The sequence below is a fragment of the Wyeomyia smithii genome, chromosome 3, assembly GCF_029784165.1.
Source record: "Wyeomyia smithii strain HCP4-BCI-WySm-NY-G18 chromosome 3, ASM2978416v1, whole genome shotgun sequence".
Classification (NCBI taxonomy): domain Eukaryota; kingdom Metazoa; phylum Arthropoda; class Insecta; order Diptera; family Culicidae; genus Wyeomyia; species Wyeomyia smithii.
In genome coordinates this window covers 125,108,591-125,126,117 of record NC_073696.1, presented here as the reverse complement: position 1 = coordinate 125,126,117, position 17,527 = coordinate 125,108,591, and the positions used below count along the sequence as shown (strand labels likewise).

General features: G+C 38.8%; 1 protein-coding gene across 3 annotated transcripts in view; it reads right to left on the bottom strand.

The window, feature by feature from the left end:
* LOC129731164 (dual oxidase) overlaps window positions 1-17,172 on the bottom strand; it is a 116,164-nt gene extending 98,992 nt beyond the window's left edge. The window contains exon 1 of one of the 3 annotated variants that reach the window (XM_055690968.1): window positions 17,115-17,172. The gene's annotated coding sequence lies outside the window, so the exon portion shown is untranslated. Of the gene's footprint in view, window positions 1-16,132 lie in introns of all 3 variants that reach the window. The other 2 variants (XM_055690967.1, XM_055690969.1) reach the window with 2 other exon arrangements.
* Window positions 17,173-17,527: the final 355 nt, after the last annotated feature.

Below are 17,527 nucleotides of genomic sequence, written 5' to 3'. Positions count from 1 at the left end.
AGGTAGGGAAAGATGGACACACGGATTTTCCAAGAATTTTCACATGTAGCATCTGTTGTGTACTACAGATGTTCACAATGTACACCCGCGAGAGAAACCAGCAGATATTAATCACTTAGCAGTTAGAACAGGCCATATAGGCGGAGAATTTTCGCCTTCATCGAAACCCATCCTCTCAAACTGTTCACGTGATGTATAGAATGTATGGCCATCACTTAACACATAAATCAAAAGAATACTTAACGTACTACATCTTTTTTGTGAGCGTCCACCTTTACCTTCGTAGTGTCCATTTTACCCACCCCAAGTGTCCGTCTTTCCCAAACATGTCAAAAAACAGCAATTTGTAGTCTAATTTTTGAAGACCCAAAACACATAAAGCTTGGAGGAAGTTCACTAATACCAAAAATGATTATGAAAACAAATGACCTTAAGTTTCAATTTGTATGACTACTGCGATCTAAATAGCAATACCTAAGTAATTATTTAGATTAAACCTTAGGGTGTCCGTCTTTACCTACTTTCCCCTACACTGCGGAGAAAATCAGTTTGAGCTCTTCACATGCCCGGGGTACATGCAGCGCAGAGATGAAATCAAGCGGTCACTGAAGGATCGCTCAAAGCGTTCTTACGCTAAGATGCTGTAAAAGACCGTGACCACTTCTAGTATAACATCGAACCCCTTTGATCTGTTGTCTTCTGATGAAACCGATTCTGACGATTCACCAACGGGAGCGTCTTACGCCAATCCTGGGGAGTCTAGAAAGAGGAGAAATATTCCCTCTCCTAAACTTTCCAGAAAAGGTCCTATGATTTCCTAAAGTGAAATGAACCAAAACAAAAAGTGCCGTGGAAAAATCGAAGCAAACTCCTCCTGGACTTGGAAATTTTAAAGTCTCAGAAGAAGTTCCCGGCACTTCCAGCCTTGGGATGCTGCATTCCGATTCGAAATTAGACCTTCTGTTTATTTATACACAGACTTCACAGCCGACTGTTTAGTGTACAGAACAATCGCGGTGCTAGCGCTACGATCCTACTGACACTAACAGTCTCTCCCTAGCCGAGACTCGAGCCTACGACGACTGGCTTGTTAGGTCAGCATCGTACCTCGAAACCATCTGGGCACTTCTAGGAACATCTAAAAACCCAGGTGTTCCTCTTGCACATCCAGATAACCATTTGAACTCTAGATTGGTGTAATTTTCTGATATTGTGGACTGGATTTTTGAAACCTTCAATATACCTGATCCCATTAAAAAATTTCTCATAGCATTCCTCCCAACAGTTAGATCATTCTTGAAGCAGTTGACTGTCCAATTCATCTGCTAATACGAAGGATTCTATCTCTGTCTTACAGTGGAATTGTAGAAGTATTTTACCAAAAATCGATTCATTCAAAGTTTTGATAAATAAAAACAAATGCGATGCATTTTTTCTTTCACCTCACACGGCATATAGATTGGAAGTTATGCGAGGAAATGGTTTCAGAAGCTGTCGAGTCGATTTAACATCATCCACCACTTGAAAAATACAACCTCCTCGCGGGCTAGTTTCTCGACGCCGCGTTACAAGCTCAAACGAAGAAATATCCCGGCGTAACAATCAAAGAATGGCTTCCATCCCGTGGTGGGACGAAAAGTGCTCCGATGTCTACACGCAAAGATCCGATGCGTTTTTGGCCTTTTAGAGGAAAGGTATACCTGGCGACTATAAACGGTATTCGAATCTTGATACTAAGTTTAAAAACTTGTCTAAAGCAAAGAAACGCGGATATTGGCGTCGATTTGTAAACGAGACGTCGAGGCAGACATTGATGAGCACTCTTTAGAACACAGCCAGAAGAATATGTAATCGCGTAACGGTCAACGAAAGTGAAGAGTCTTCAAGTGGGTGGATATTTTATTTAACCAGGAAAGTATGTCCGGACTCTGTTTCTCAGCAAAACATTGTTCGCGATGCGTCTCCAGGCTACGACGCGATAGAATCACCTTTTACGATGGTAGAGTTTTCTGTTGCTCTCCTGTCCTGCAACAATAATGCACCTAAGTTAGATAGAATCAAATTCAACTTGATTCTTCAACCCGGCACTGCCAAGAGACGCTTATTGAACTTGTTCAATAAGTTCTTGGAGCAAAACATTGTAACGCAGGGTTGGAGGCAAGTGAAGGTGATCGCCATCCAAAAACCTGGAAAACCAACTTCTGATCACAACTCTTATAGGCCGATTGCAATGCTATCCTGTATCAGTAAATTGATGGGAAAAATGCTACTCCGTCGTTTAGAGCACTGGGTCGAATCAAATGGTCTGCTATCAGATACTCAATTTGGTTTCCGCCGTGCCAAAGGAACGAATGATTGTCTTGCTTGCAAAGAACAAATGGCGTCTGCGTTCTTGGAAATTAGGGGGGCTTTTGATTCCGTTTCTATTGACATTCTTTTGGGTAAACTTCCCGAATAAGTGTTTTAGTATTTTTAGTATTTTTTCAATTTTAAACTATTTTTTGCACAATTTGTTATCCGAAAAGCACATGCATTTTACGCGTAGCGACTTGGCAACTTTGCATATTAGCTACATGGGTCTTCCCCAGGGCTCATGCTTAAGCCCCCTTCTTTATAATTTTTATGTAAATGCCATCGACGAATGTCTGGCAAATTCATGCACGATAAGACAACTTGGCGATGACAGCGTGATCTCTGTTACAGGAGCCAAAGCTGCCGATTGGCAAGGACCATTGCAAGCTACCTTGGACAATTTGTCAGCTTGGGCTCTACAGCTAGGTATCGAATTCTTTCCGCAGAAGACCGAGATAGTAGTTTTTTTCCAGGAAGCGTAAACCTGCTCAGCTCCAATCACCATTAATGGGTCCGCTTCCGCTCCGCAGTGAACACATTTTAATAAACTGGAACGAATACAATATCGTTGTTTGCGTATCGCCTTAGGTTGCATGCAATCGACCCATACTATGAGTTTGAAAGTTTTGGCTGGGGTTCTTTCGTTAAAAGACCGCTTCTGCAGTCTATCTTCTCGTATTCTCATCAAATGTGAGGTTTCAAACCGTCCTTTGATTGACAATTTTTTAAGGCTAGTCAAACTTAATTCTCAAACCCGTTTTATGACATTGTATTTCAATCACATGTCCCAAAATATTAACCCTTCTTCGAATATTCCAAATCGTGTCAACTTATCAAATACTACTGATTCTACTGTGTTTTTCGATACATCCATGATAGAAAAAACTCGTGGAATCCCGGATCATTTGCGCGTGCAGCAGATCCTCAATATTTTTTTCCAATGAATATCGAAACATCAACTGCGACAATATGTTCTACACTGACGGATCACTGCTCGATGGGTCCACTGGCTTCGATATCTTCAATAACAATTTTACCGTCTCCAATAAGCTCGATAATCCTGCTTCTGTTTACGTCGCAGAATTAGCTACAATTCAGAACACGCTAGGGATTATCGAAAAATACCCACGGATCATTATATCATCTTTACGAACAATCTCAGTTCCATTGATTCTCTCCGATCGATGGAAGATGTTAGGCACTCTCCGTATTTCCTGGGGAAAATACAGGAACATTTGAATGATTTATCGGAAAAATCTTTTCAGATTACCTTAGTGTGGGTCCCTTCTCACTGCTCGATACGGGCAATAAGAAAGCGGACTCTTTGGCTAAGGTGGGCAGTGTTTATAGAGCAAAGGCCAAGTTCATTTTCTCCAGGTAGTTTATTCGACACGGACTTCACAGCCAACTGTAAGTAAATAGAACCTTTTGCACGATAATGATCTCTTCCAGTCGAGATTCCAACATACAATGACTGGCTTGTCAGATTGTACCTCAAGAATAAGTAGGAGGTTTGGCATCGCTAATTCACTAATTATATATCAACTCAATTTTTACGATCTTAACCTAAATCCATTAACGATTTAAGGTTTGGAAATGAATTGGCTTCAAGTTATAAGGAGGCACTATTTGAAACAGTCGCTTCTTAGTAAAAAGGCCTAGTTCGAAGTGTGCTGTGCTGATTACTAATGCTCATTTTACGGAAATCTTGTCGAAAAAAATATCAATAGCTACAAACCGAAAATTTAAATTACCTTAATCAAACGGAATTAGCTCAGATGTCTGGTTTATTGTTTTTTTTAGAACGACATGATAAACGCGTCAACATCGTAGTTGTGTTGTTTTTCTATTAACCGATAGGCAGTTTTCTACAAATCATTCGAAATAACAATGCATTTGAACGTCGGAGCACTGCGGGCAGTAATTCTCACCAAATATACGATGAAGGGCCCATTAATATCGTTCAGGAAGTTGCGACGGGCAAAAACGATCGCGTTTTTGTTTCGATTCACCCCTGAAGCCGATTTCATGAGAAGGTATTGCTTCGTGCTGCAATATAAATTAATAAAAACTCAAGCGGATTATGTATGTGGTTTTGCGGTTGTTGAATCGGTTGGCAACAGCCGATTGGCGGGTGCGATCAACGGCTGATCCGCATCTGTCGCCGCATTGCCGCGATTGTTATTGTTGTTGTTGTTGGTGAAGCAGTTATAAAAAGCAATTCTACACCGCGACGCTCCATTCAAGGTTGTTTTCTTTCGTACGATCGTACTCGTTGTGAAGTACGCTCAGCCCCCGAAGAAGACAAGTTGGTATTGTGTTTTGTTTTGGCCTAGCGTTTGTGAGGCTGTAATTCCGTCGATCCGCTGTTGCTGTAGACATCTGCTGTATACTGGAACATCCGAACATATCCGCTTACTTTATCACAGTAGCCAATCTACATAATTAGCACAAATAACAGTCATAAAAATTTTCCTAATTACTCAAACTATGAGAATAGTCCATGAAGTGGTTTAAACTGTTATGAGTTATTATTAAAACAATATAAAAGGTAGCTACGCAAGAAAATGACTACAAGAAAAGATTTTGATCTACATTGGAAATAAAAATAATATGTCGATCCTTCTTATTTAAGTTTCCAAGATGGACCAGTTGTCTTTTTATTAATTAGGCGAATAGCGAGTAACTAAAGTAAAAATCAATGTTCACATGAACGAAATAAAGTACTTTACAATCAATGCAATGCTACTGCATTCAACTTTATACAATCTATCAATTTATTACTGCATCCTACTTTGGGACGTCATCTAGAAGAAATAACGGCTGGCAAAAATATTATGAAGCACGTACGTGTATTTCGTTACGTAAATACGTCTTGATGAAAAAATGTCCAACTCTTCACGAGAACAACACACTTGGCTGCACTTGCAAGCTAAAGCAATCCGGTCAGAATATAATTGATCTCGTTCATGAAGGATCGCATTCGACCATCGAGAGTGATTTTTTTGGGGTCGGCCTTGTTACCAATTTGAAGTCATTAATTCAATTAAGAAACGAATGAGCGCAAGTGGGGTGGAAAGAAGCAAGCGATCATGCGCAAAAAATAAAGAAACAAGCAGCGGTAGGGGCAGATTCTTACAGATATTTCAATGCAAATCAATCATAATTCCTCATCAAATTAACCAAAGCTTCTTGCTTACTACTTGAGTGAATGATGCTCGACGGACCGCATGCATTGGGTGCATGGGTTGGTTCTTATTAATTTAGGCTTTTGTTCGTTCGATTCCGATGAAGCATCGAATCAGAGTGCCAGTCCCTGGTGAGTGGTGATTAAGAAACTAATTTGAAAATAAATTTTATTATCATAACGTTCAATGAAGTTCATCAACTTCCAGAAGCGATAATAACATCAGTTAAAATTCAAATTAGCTCAGCCCTCTGTCGATTCCACACTTAATAATTATAATTAATCATCACTTAGGATTTTGCAAATAATTGTTCCGTTAAGTTTATTAATGTGGTGTTGTGTTGAGCATATCAGAACAAAAAAAAATGAGATCGAGATGACCCAAAATCATCTCTTATCTTGATATTCTGACATATGTGTTAAATTCATGAAGTTTTGCCAATGCGGGCAATGCGAACATTCATTCCATTGAATGTTTGCCCCACACTACTCTATACACATGATCGATAGAATGTGGTGCAATAGGAAATAATAAAGTTTCCAAAACAGTATTCTCACTACACCTAGTAATCGATGTACTCAGCCGAGATACTCTTATTCTCATTCCATCACACGATCACAGTACCACATCTAATAAAAAGCGTCGCCAGACGGGCTGTTTGCTTTTCCGCAACTCACTTTGTGGGAGATGAATTCCGTGCTCGAGGAAACCGCATATAACAGACGGACTAACGCTAGTACCGGTAATACCTACGAATCAAATACTTTTAGCAAGTATAGTGTAAAACAATATTGTCAGTTACTACATTGGAGCGCACGTCCACATTAACTAGATGTTTCATGGATTCATGCATTCATTTACAAAAGCTTACATAACCTGCATCCCTATGTGAACTAGTTAAAAGCAAATCACACACCACACATGCCATCACTTTCTATGTGCGACGCGGTGACGATCAAATGAAAATAAGAGTGCAAATATACGAGCCAGCCGAGTGCCGGTACACTTTTGCTTTCGAAGAATCGTCTCACTGTTTCGCAAAAGAGACGTAACACAGACGGCTTCTTTAAAGGGAGGCGATAAAGAGAAAATTGCAATCATTATAGTTTATACATGAGTGTTAGGATGTTTTACAATTTAAATGTGAAAATCACATATTTTTTTCACTGGTATTGATCGCCTGGGTGTCTTCCAGCTGGTCTCGAGGTTCGATGCCGGCCAGTTGTCGTATGTTCGAGTCCCGGCTGGGGAGAGATTGTTAGTGACAGTAGGATCGTAGCGCTAGCCCCGCAATTTCCTGTACATTTAACCGTCGGCTGCGAAGTCTGTGTATAGTAAAACAGAAGGTCGAGTTTCGATACGGAATGTAGCACCAAGACTATGCTTTTTTCTGATCGCCTAGGTTTTTTTCAAGCTAACACACTTCTCCACCCGGATATTCAAGTTAGAGTTTTTATACTTTTCGAAACAAACTAAGAGAAACTAATCTTTTTCACACAACTCAAGCTTGCTAATCATCAACTACTTTTATTACAATCGATTTAGGCGTCGGTCGGCCTATTATATAGGAAATGTAAAAGTCCTAATTGAGTTCATTACCAACCCTATTTGATCCCGCAGGATTTTTTACGGTATTAAATCTCTGAGATAGTGCCTTCTATCGTATGGAAAGACGTAAAGTCGTTGGCGCGTGCCCATTAGTCAACGGACCTTCGAAGTACAAGTCACTGAAATTTCTCACAGTATGGTATTGTAGGACAACTTAATGATCAATAGTTGCATATCTATTAGGGTTGCAGCGAAATGCTCGTGTCACCGACCATGTACATTTTGTTTTATTACCCTAAAAAAATGATCTGTGTAAAATTTCGGCTCAATCGAACATGATTTAGGGGTGCCTCAAAGTGTTCAAAGTTTTGATGTTTTGACCCTCGAAAATGGACATCCCTAATAAAAAATCTAGTTCAAGATGCCTAATAAATATTAAAATGATTCACCAAACCACAGTTAAATCATTTCAATGTTCATTAGGCATCTTAAACATAATTTTCATTAGTGATGTTAATTTTCAAGGGTCGAAATACTGAAATTTCGAGCGCTTTGAGGCACCCCTAATTCATGTCTGATTAAGCTGAAATTTTGCACAGGATATTATTTTGGGCAAAAAAAAAACAAAATGTACATGGTCGGTTCTTTAAATTCGATGATGATGTTTTTTTCCATTACCACCCTAATATCCATATTCAATGTTATATACAAATATTTATTTTAACTTATTTTGTATGGTGTTAACTGTGTTGACAATTGTTATGTTAAAACTGTATAACAATAAAACTAAGGATAAGAATTTATTCAACTTGCTTACGAACACGATAGAAGTGAGCTCTTTGAATAAAAATAAATTAGAAAAGCGTCTTGCACAATTGCTGAAACACTCAATCTTTAATTATACAATCTATAAAGTAATGATAGGTACTCGAGAACTGAGGGTGCAATTTTGCCAACTGCGGAACAACATGCTGCTGGTGCCAGTTTCGAACTGTGAAGGTCCTTCAAAACCGAACAGTAATAATAGCTCGTATAGACTCAAGGTATATTATGTCCCAATCAACTCAGCTCAATATTTTCTCGGTAAAGATTTTTTCAGTGATACGAGCTTTTGTAATGGACTGGCAATTTGATTTCTTTAAAAGAACTTACAACCTTTCAAATCCCATCCGTTTTCTAAAAAGAAGGTGTTTTTTTATTTAAACATTGTTCGGGTATAGGGAATCTATAAGCGATAGATGTACTATACCTGAACAATGTTATAGACTCGACTTAAACTGTACGCAACATAATAAAATCAAAAAAGCATCATTTGTAACATATTGTTGGTGTTAAACATTTCTTAAAATTTTTAAAATATAAATGTAGGTTGTAAATGAAAATATTTTCTCGGATATTTAAAATCATCGGATTGCAAAAATCAATAACATCACTCATACAAAAATAAATATTGTGCATAAATCCTAGACGCACCTTTTAAAGCTAAAGAAATCTCACTTTCAGCTGTTCTTGACATTGAGGGAGCATTCATTGTCGAATCTATTCGCATCCCACGAATCTATTGAGAAAGCTATGTAACAACGCGGTTTCGAAATGTGCACCTCAAATTGGACAATTGTTATCACAGACATTGTGTTAGCAAACCGGTTAATCACAGCCAATTTGAGAGGATCAACTTCAACGACAAAACCAATGAGAGGTTGTCCGCAAAGAGGAGTTTGAGCTCCTTTACTGCGGTCTTAGCAAACCTAAGGTACGAAGTCATCCATCGGATTTGCTGACGGCATTACTTTTTTTTAATTAGAAGTAAATGCGAATCTACTATTACTAAGAGAGTGCCATCCGCCCTAAGCTACACACTCGTATGGTGTAACCTGGAAGATTCATAATAACTTTATAATGAACCAGACGATAACAACAAGAGGAATACTAGAACAATACGAAGAATAGTGAAAAATGCATGTCTGGTAGAGTTTAAAATAAACGACGAGTTTTACGTGAACATCGCACCAACCAAAAATCTGAATGATAAAATAAGGTCAAAGTGAATATTTTTTATAACTTGAGAAAAATTCGACAATTCACTGTTTTTGCCAAAAACCTATAATTTGTGAGTACAGATTTGGCGTCATCGAATTATTCTAACAATCGGGAAAACACAGATATTTCCATACATGCGGCTTTCTTGGCCACACCAGGGATGCCAGATCATTTTGTTAAATGTCCTCATACTCCGCGGCAAAAGTCTTCACATGTCTTCCAACTCGAGATGTGAGGTGCAAACCGGCCGAAGACTAGAATAAATACCGGCAAATCTAAATATGTCGAGCAAAAAAAAGTTCACCATCTCGGCAAATTACGGGTCTGATGTGGTCACATATTGTCCAATGTTTTCACTTTGTCTTCGCAGCTGGTTTAAAGTCTCCAAAAATTCGGATACTTCTAGATAAAATGTAAAGGATTGGTAATCCGTATGTATGCTGGTTTAGGTCATACCTGACTGGCCGTAAAGTTTGCGTGAAAGTAGGATCAGTCGTTTCGGGCTTTTCTCCAATATGTCTGGAGTTCCACAAGGCAGCAATTTGGGCCCGGTACTTTTCTCAATCTACATCAACGATGCTGCTCTACAGTTGCCTCCTAACTGTCGGCTTTTTTATGCTGATGATACCAAACTATTCGAAGAAATAAAATATTTGCGCGATTGCATGGAGTTTCAGAAACATTTGCGAATTAGTGCGAAACAAACTGCTAACGTTAAGTATAGAAAAGGGCAACACAATTTTAGTAGAGAACGTTCGCAAATCGAGTATGAATGTATTAGAGCAAGTTATCGTTGCTCCGTGCAGGATGTATAAAGGTGTCTATGTGTCATTTTGGATAGTGAATTGACCTTCAAAAACCATAACGACAGCATTATTGCTAAGACTAATCGACAACTGGGTTTTATATTCAAGATTGCTGATGAATGTCGTAATCTGATATGCCCAATTTACTGTTCCCTTGTGAGGTCAATCCTAGAGGCCAGTTCTGTATGTAGTCCTTTCCACGAAAATTGGTCACAGAGAATAGAAATGGTGCAGAAGAAATTCATTCGCTTTGCGCTTTGCTTTCTCCCATGGCGGGATCCACTGAATTTATTCGCTCCTGAAAGACCATCACAGTCACAAAAGTTTTATTTATTTGGCACCACGCAGCATGCTTGTCTTTTCTCCTCAGCAAACCTCTAGAGTGCAGGAGAACATCTTGCACTGCGAAAAAAACTGCCGTCACACTAAAGAGAAAATCAACGCTCATGCTAGAATAGAGCGACAAACGATTTTTATCTGCTGAGTTACCTGAACGCACTGTGGTGAAATCTGAAATCTCTCTCTTGCGAGACAATGAACTATGGTGTACTCTCACACGAGTGGACATCACGCACAATAATTACACTGCAGAGCTATCTGCGGTGCGTTTCACAGTTGGTTTCTTGAGCATGGCAGAAGAGAAAAAGAGATTGGGAGAAAAAAAAATAGACTGCGTTGCTCGTGCCACTCGTGCCGGTCGAATTTACTTTGGTGGAATTCGTTTTCGCAGTGTAGCTACACGAGGACTACATGTTTGCCCGGTGGGTTTTTTTTTTTCACCTTCCGGACTACTCGCCAGTGGACACTGTTGTGTACTTCTGCATTTTCTCTGTAGAGTGATTCACCCCTCTTGTTTCTATCAGATGTTGGGTGAGCTGAAATTGTGTGTTTGTCTCTCTGTAAGCTGGTTGAGACACTTTGGAGTGGAGAAAGAAGCAGTGTGGTGAAAGCATTTGCTACACGCAGGCACATACTGGAAGGCAAGTGCGCGGTGAATTTTTTCTCCTCTCCTTTTTGCTACCGCTTTAATGAATTCTACCAACTTTTCGACTCCAATTTGCCGATTAACTTGGAGACAACTGTCAGAATTAGAGATCGTTCGAACATACCGATTGCTGTCAAAAGTTGTGAACAAACTGAAATCAGTTGATCACAACTGTCTCGTGAATTGCCTTATGGGCCTTGACGACTCTGCTGATATTTGTCTGGTATTTGCATGCTTTTGATTTCACACATAAATTGACAATTGCATATGAGAATTCGCGTGGGTGTGAACAACCTTAAAAATCTCTTTTATTTATGTCATCGCCAATTGCTTGTCGAATTGGTTTTGGCCCTCGATGAAATGTTAAAAATAAAATCCTCATAATGCACGAAAATAAAATTACCCATACCCGACCAATTGAGAATGTTTCAAACCCGTACCCGACACGAACCCGAAACCTTTGTTTTTCAAAATACCCATACCGGACCAGAACTCGTACAATATTTTTTTGACGTTACACGAACTCGTCGGTTAGAAATACTTGTAGCCGACCATCTCTAGTGCCTAGGTGTTATGTTTGATGACAAGCTCAACTAGAATGACTATTTGACAAAAAAATGAAAACTCAAGCCGAATTTGATTCACTGGAGGGGATCTTAAGAAACATTTACGAATCCTCTAAGATTTACAACTGAACACTTTAGTGACCATGAATGAAGACTGAATAGACTCTAAGACTAACTTCAATCGTTTCTTGAAGTAATTGAATCCAATCGCAGCAAATGGGAAGAAGGATACCCTAAATTTCGTCCAGGATCAGTCATATTTTATACAGATGGCTCGGAAATAGGAAAATCTACAGACGCTAGGGTTACTGTGGTTGGAATCAATATATCATTTCCAATGGAACAGTGGCCAACAGTTTTTCAAGCTGAAATAAACGCTATTTTGACATGCACGAATATTTGCTTGGCTAGGAAATATAGGTATGCCAAGATATATGTTTCCTCAGATAGTCGAGCATTGAGGGCTGAATGCATTAAAAGCATGAACTGAACATGTCAATCGAAGTTGGTTTGGGATTTAATTTAGTCTCTACGATAATTAACTGTAACAAACGTTGGTGATCTATACTGGGTGCAGTGTAGTATAGACGGAATTGAAAAAGTCGATCTCTTAGCAAGAATTGGTTCTTCATAGGGTTTGCAATATACCCGAAAACAGATTTTCCGGGAAACAGGAATGAAATATCTCATTCCCCGAGAACTCCTGGGACCCGTGAAAGGAAAAAAAGTTAATGCGTATATGAAGCTAACGTTTTCATTTTGTTACCAATTCACATGAAAACGGGTTAAAAACATAACATATTGAAGTTTACATCTAAAATTTACGATCGGTTTTTGTTGCAAATATTCGCAGAAGAGAAAACATTATTCATATTATTCAAACATATTCACAAAAAAACCGCAAATAGTGATCGTATCTTAGTTGATGTTTCTGGTGCATATGATCTTGTTTAATCATCTATGAAGAGCTTATCCAAGGGTAGCCAAGGAATTGATTTTTGCATCGAACATGGGTGATGGATGCACTACAATAATCCAACTTAGCGCCGAAGTTTCATCGATATCAACGTGCAAGCAAAATATGCATCGGCATTCGTGCTTATGATGGGTTCAGCTTGGCGTTATCTATTATAAACTGCTCCAATAGGACGAAACTATCATTGCGCAATTTGAGGATCACCACCGCAAAGTCACTTAACTCCATGACAATGCCAAGCCTCATTGCTGCATCTAATTGTTACAGTCCTTGAAACATGGTTGAACAATACTTCTACAGCTTCGAAAATGCTAAAAATGGGATTTATTCATTCAACAATTCTAAAGACGAAACATTCTTGTTCAATGATTTCCATTTCTGGGAAAAAATGGCAAAAAGTAGCGAAAAACGATAAACGAAAATCCCAGTGTCATAACATATTTCTAAGGAAAAAATAATTTTGTTAGTTCAACTTCGATTTGAAAAATGATTAATTACTCTTTTTAAGTTTTAGGAGTGGATACAATTTTATTACTTCCATTGCGATAAGCACTGATAAAGCACTGATTAAAAAATCCCAACTGCGTTCCTCTAGTTCGCACAAATATTGCTCTGATTTCGTACAAATATACAGTACAAACATGTAAGACAATACTATGACTGATATAAAATTTAGTGATTGTTGTCGATCAAACCACGAGAACAGCATAAACATATGTTAAAAGGACCCTGAAGGAAGTGGAGGAAGAAAACAGACAGAAGGATTTCATCTGCTGACGTTATAGCACGATCGAGTTGCTACAGGTAATAAATAGGAAAATAATCAATCAAATGAATAATAATAATAAATACAGTTTTTATTTGCGAAATAAAATCATAAAGTTGAATAGTCTCTAAAATGTTGCGAAAATATGTCAAATAAAATTTTATTGCGTCAGGTGTAGCTTTAGTTCATTTTTCCGGGTTGGGTAATAACTTGACAGGACAGAGCACCCTGCCAGATGCATTGAACCGGGATGCCTCTTTTCTGCTATTATTAGCGCACGAGCCACCAGCCAACACAAAGCAATACAATGCGGAAGACATACAAAGAATGCACTAGTCACCCAGCCACTTGATAGACTAACGTATTGTTGTCCTACCGCTTATAAAACCGACCAAAAATCTCCTCCACTCCACCGGTTTTTGTCTGCCATGTGTATCTATTATAATGGTCTTGGCAGAAAATATCCGATATCTACCATGCCGGTACCAAGAGGTGCCGAAGTTCGGTTTTATTTTTCTTTGCCTAGCCAACATGTGGCACAGTGGATTTCGTAAACTCCCGCTCATTGAAATCTTTAGTGTAAAGTTTCTCTCGTTCTCTCGCGTACAGTAACTTATACTCGGAGAGTTGACTTTCTATCGCGATCACAAGCTACGAACTTCAATTTCCCCGTCATCATCAACTACTAGGTGTCTCGTCTTGCGGCTGATTGTTAGTAATAGCGATGAATCACACATTGGAGTGTAGTGGTTGTTTGGGTCCTCAAAACTTCAAAGTTGCACTACCACGAGCTTCGTGATGGTGCATATGGTTGATAGTATTGTTTCAACATCGCCCGCAGCGTACAGCCCACGATGATGAGTTGCGGCTCTTTGTGTGTTGGGTCTTCAGCATGATTAAGATTTTCTTTTTTTTCTGCTGATATGCAGTACGATCTGATCAGTACGGGCTGATTTTCATGTCAATCGAAATAAGTTAAACAAACATGTAGGGTCCACTTGACTTAGCATTGTTTTCCAAAATGTAGCTTTATTGTAGATTTACAGCAGCTGTCATACATCAATGATTTTGCATGACAATACTTCACCAAAGTGAATGTACATTGAGGAATATAACAAGTAAATACTTTGAATAGTCACTATACATTCAAGTGTCTATACTTGTCAATCAGTTGAGAATTAATTGGCGGGAACATTTATAATTAATGGATGTAAAAATTCTATGAATATACCAAAAAAGCATTCATTTTTGCATTAGGATTTTCGACTATATAATCCCTTTATTTAATTATTTTTTGGGAAAATGCAACTTATTACATTCACAAAATATACACGGAAATGACGCTGAATTACTTCTGATAACACTGAATCATTCAACAAAAATAGCGTGGCTGTTAATCTCGTTCATCTATTTGCTATAATAAGTAACAACAACTTTATTTTCTTTTCTCGCAATCCTACAACAAACGGTTGAATTGGTCAATTTTGGAGTGTTGATCGATTCAGTTTTTTTTTTTTTCAATTTTAACATCTGTATAGATTCTGTTGAATAATTACTTTCAATTATTCGGAATTAGATTCGAAATTCATAATATGGAACAAATTCACTGAAACTGTATTCACTTTTCCCGTTTTTTTCGTATATTCTCCGTTTAATCTAATGTACTGTGGAACGAATTCAACAAAGGGACATCAAAGTATAAGTATAGTAAGAAACTATTTTATCTATTGTTGTCAAAGGTTTTGAACATGTTTATGTTGCATTATCTAATTTATGATTACACGGGACGTAGAAGGAAAAGTGCAAAATCGATAGAAGGCGATAAGAACATAAGTCGAAGAAAAAAATCGTTCAATTGTAACAAGTTATTGGACTATTTAGCGAAATGTCACATTGTTAAAAATTTGAAAATTTAAATCTTTCATATGTTTCAAATCTGAAATCTGTTTTGATGCTGTGATGGAACAACTGCGACGAAACTACATTGGGTTGAATTCTGCATCGTAATATTGTAGAAACTAGTTTAAAGCTATGTATTTTCTCGCTCGAGCTATCATTTTGTTAATTTTCGAAGTAGAAAATATCGAGGTTCAATAACACTGGTAAACACAGGTTTTGCCCTAGAGCTTAAACCGAATAAAATTAAATATTATAGCTTTTTAACCATTCCTGTGAATTTTAGTGCCCCTAGCCACCAACATTTTTTCAGAGACTCATATTTTCTCGTAAACATAACGTGTAAGCGACGAACCCGGCGAGCATTTACTTCCGACACTTTGACGTAAGTTGACGTGTTTTGATAATGGCTTCGGTGCACCAAATGCACAGGTATGGTTAAAAATTATTATGGTGCCCAGTGCCGCCTTTAGGCGGTCTGCAGTTGAACCTCTAAAAAGCTTCAATCAATACTTAAAAAATGTTTAGAATCTTTTTCTAGTGATTTTTTCGAAGTCCGTCTAAAAATTAACTTGGGCACTACAGGGTTAATATCAAGTAGAAGTAAAATGAAAAGATGAAGTAAAAACCTGATTCTGAAATAAAACCCAGTTTCTATTAACCCTGACTTAGTGTAAGATAGGTTTTGTTGGTTATGAGAAAATTAGTTTAATTTTAGCTGACACCGAAAGGTTTTTCAGAGCGGAAAATCATTAGGGTCCACTTATTCCGTCTCGCAAGAAACTAAATGATAGTGAGTAAGAGCTCTGAGTGCATCGCTGTTTGGCACAAGCAAGTGTTGAAATCAGGCCAATAAAAAAACAAAATAATATCCCAAGATCTAACCGATTTAAAACGATGTCGCATCACCTAAATCATCTTTTTCCATCTTCTAAGATCAACAATCGACTATCTATGGCTCAACGAGGGAACTCTTGCAGTAATGTATAATTAAGGCACAAACACTTACATTGAACTTCAGCGCATTACATAAGCTGTTGCCAGTGCAGAAGAATAGGTCCACACCAGAAAGATCCGAAGATTTGCGAACACGCTTATTTGCACACTACCGTACTGTAGTGGCGTCGATGGCCTCCGAAAACCCTCTCGAGGGTAAATAGTTAGGGGTATGTTCATTAGGTACCTTCGGTACCGCTACTGGAGCTCCGAGACTCTCAGGAGTCCGGCTGCCGAGATGATGTGATGATTGGCTCGCTTGATGATGACTCTTGATTAATTTGATTACCGTCGGGTACTTGTACGGAATGGACTGTGCAAATCTGCCGCTCTAGACGCTACGTTGCACTGCTTGTAAACTTTAAAATTATGCTTGCGCGTTTCCATTAACTGATATTGTGGGTTAATGAGTGAGCAGGTGACCACGTCTTTAAAATCATTGCATCAGGCAAAAATAGCTTCGACTTTACGTGTCACACTGTATCAGCAAACCAGTTGCTGCTACCAATTACGAAATTGTCGAACGCGACTCTGCCGTATGCAATTGTGACTTTTTTTGTGCTTCGCTTCGTAAAACTGTTTCCTTTTTTCACACTTCAGATTGCCGAAAGTGTTTGAGTTCATTCATGAAATAAAATTCATCCTCGCACTTCAAAGATATCAATTGCACTAGTTTCATTCATTATTAGCTCAAAATCAAAAACATCACTAGATGCACACACACTCCCACTCATAAACTGATGGCACAATAGCGATTTCTTTTGACATAAAAGAGTCGCAAAAAACGCAATTCCAATCGGGGCCTCCAAAAATTTACTACACAATTCGCTTCTGTTGTAACGCAAGTTCGACGTTTATCGCGGGCTAAAGTGAGACAAAAACCAACGACGACACCTCTCACTACACTACTACACTTTCCCTTCGGTCGAAACGGCACTGGCCACTCGTGCACTACAGAAGAAAACACTCAGCCACAGAAGAAAACACGCGCAAACCTCGACAGTGTAATGGCAGCAAACCTGCAGAGACCACAACCGAACCTGAGAACACCTGGACGAAGACTAGTGCTCCGCAGTGGCTCGCCAGGTAAGATGTAGCAAACTGGAAGTTGCTCTCTCACGACCGAACAGATCCGGTACCGAGTCCGTGGGAGACACTCTCGCGAAAACAGCTGAGACCGAAGAAGAAGAATGCGTGACAGACACCACCAAGTCTTCACCGCGCTGATATCGCGTCTGCATTCATACCAAGCGAAAAAGAAACACCCAAACTACCCCGTGCATCATACTGCGGATGCGTGGATACTATGCACACTGTACGGACGAGCGAAATAGTCGCGTGGGGAACCAGGGCAAGTGAACTGTTTGGCAATTTACAGTTTTTCGTGTATTAAGAGAATCAGCTGTTT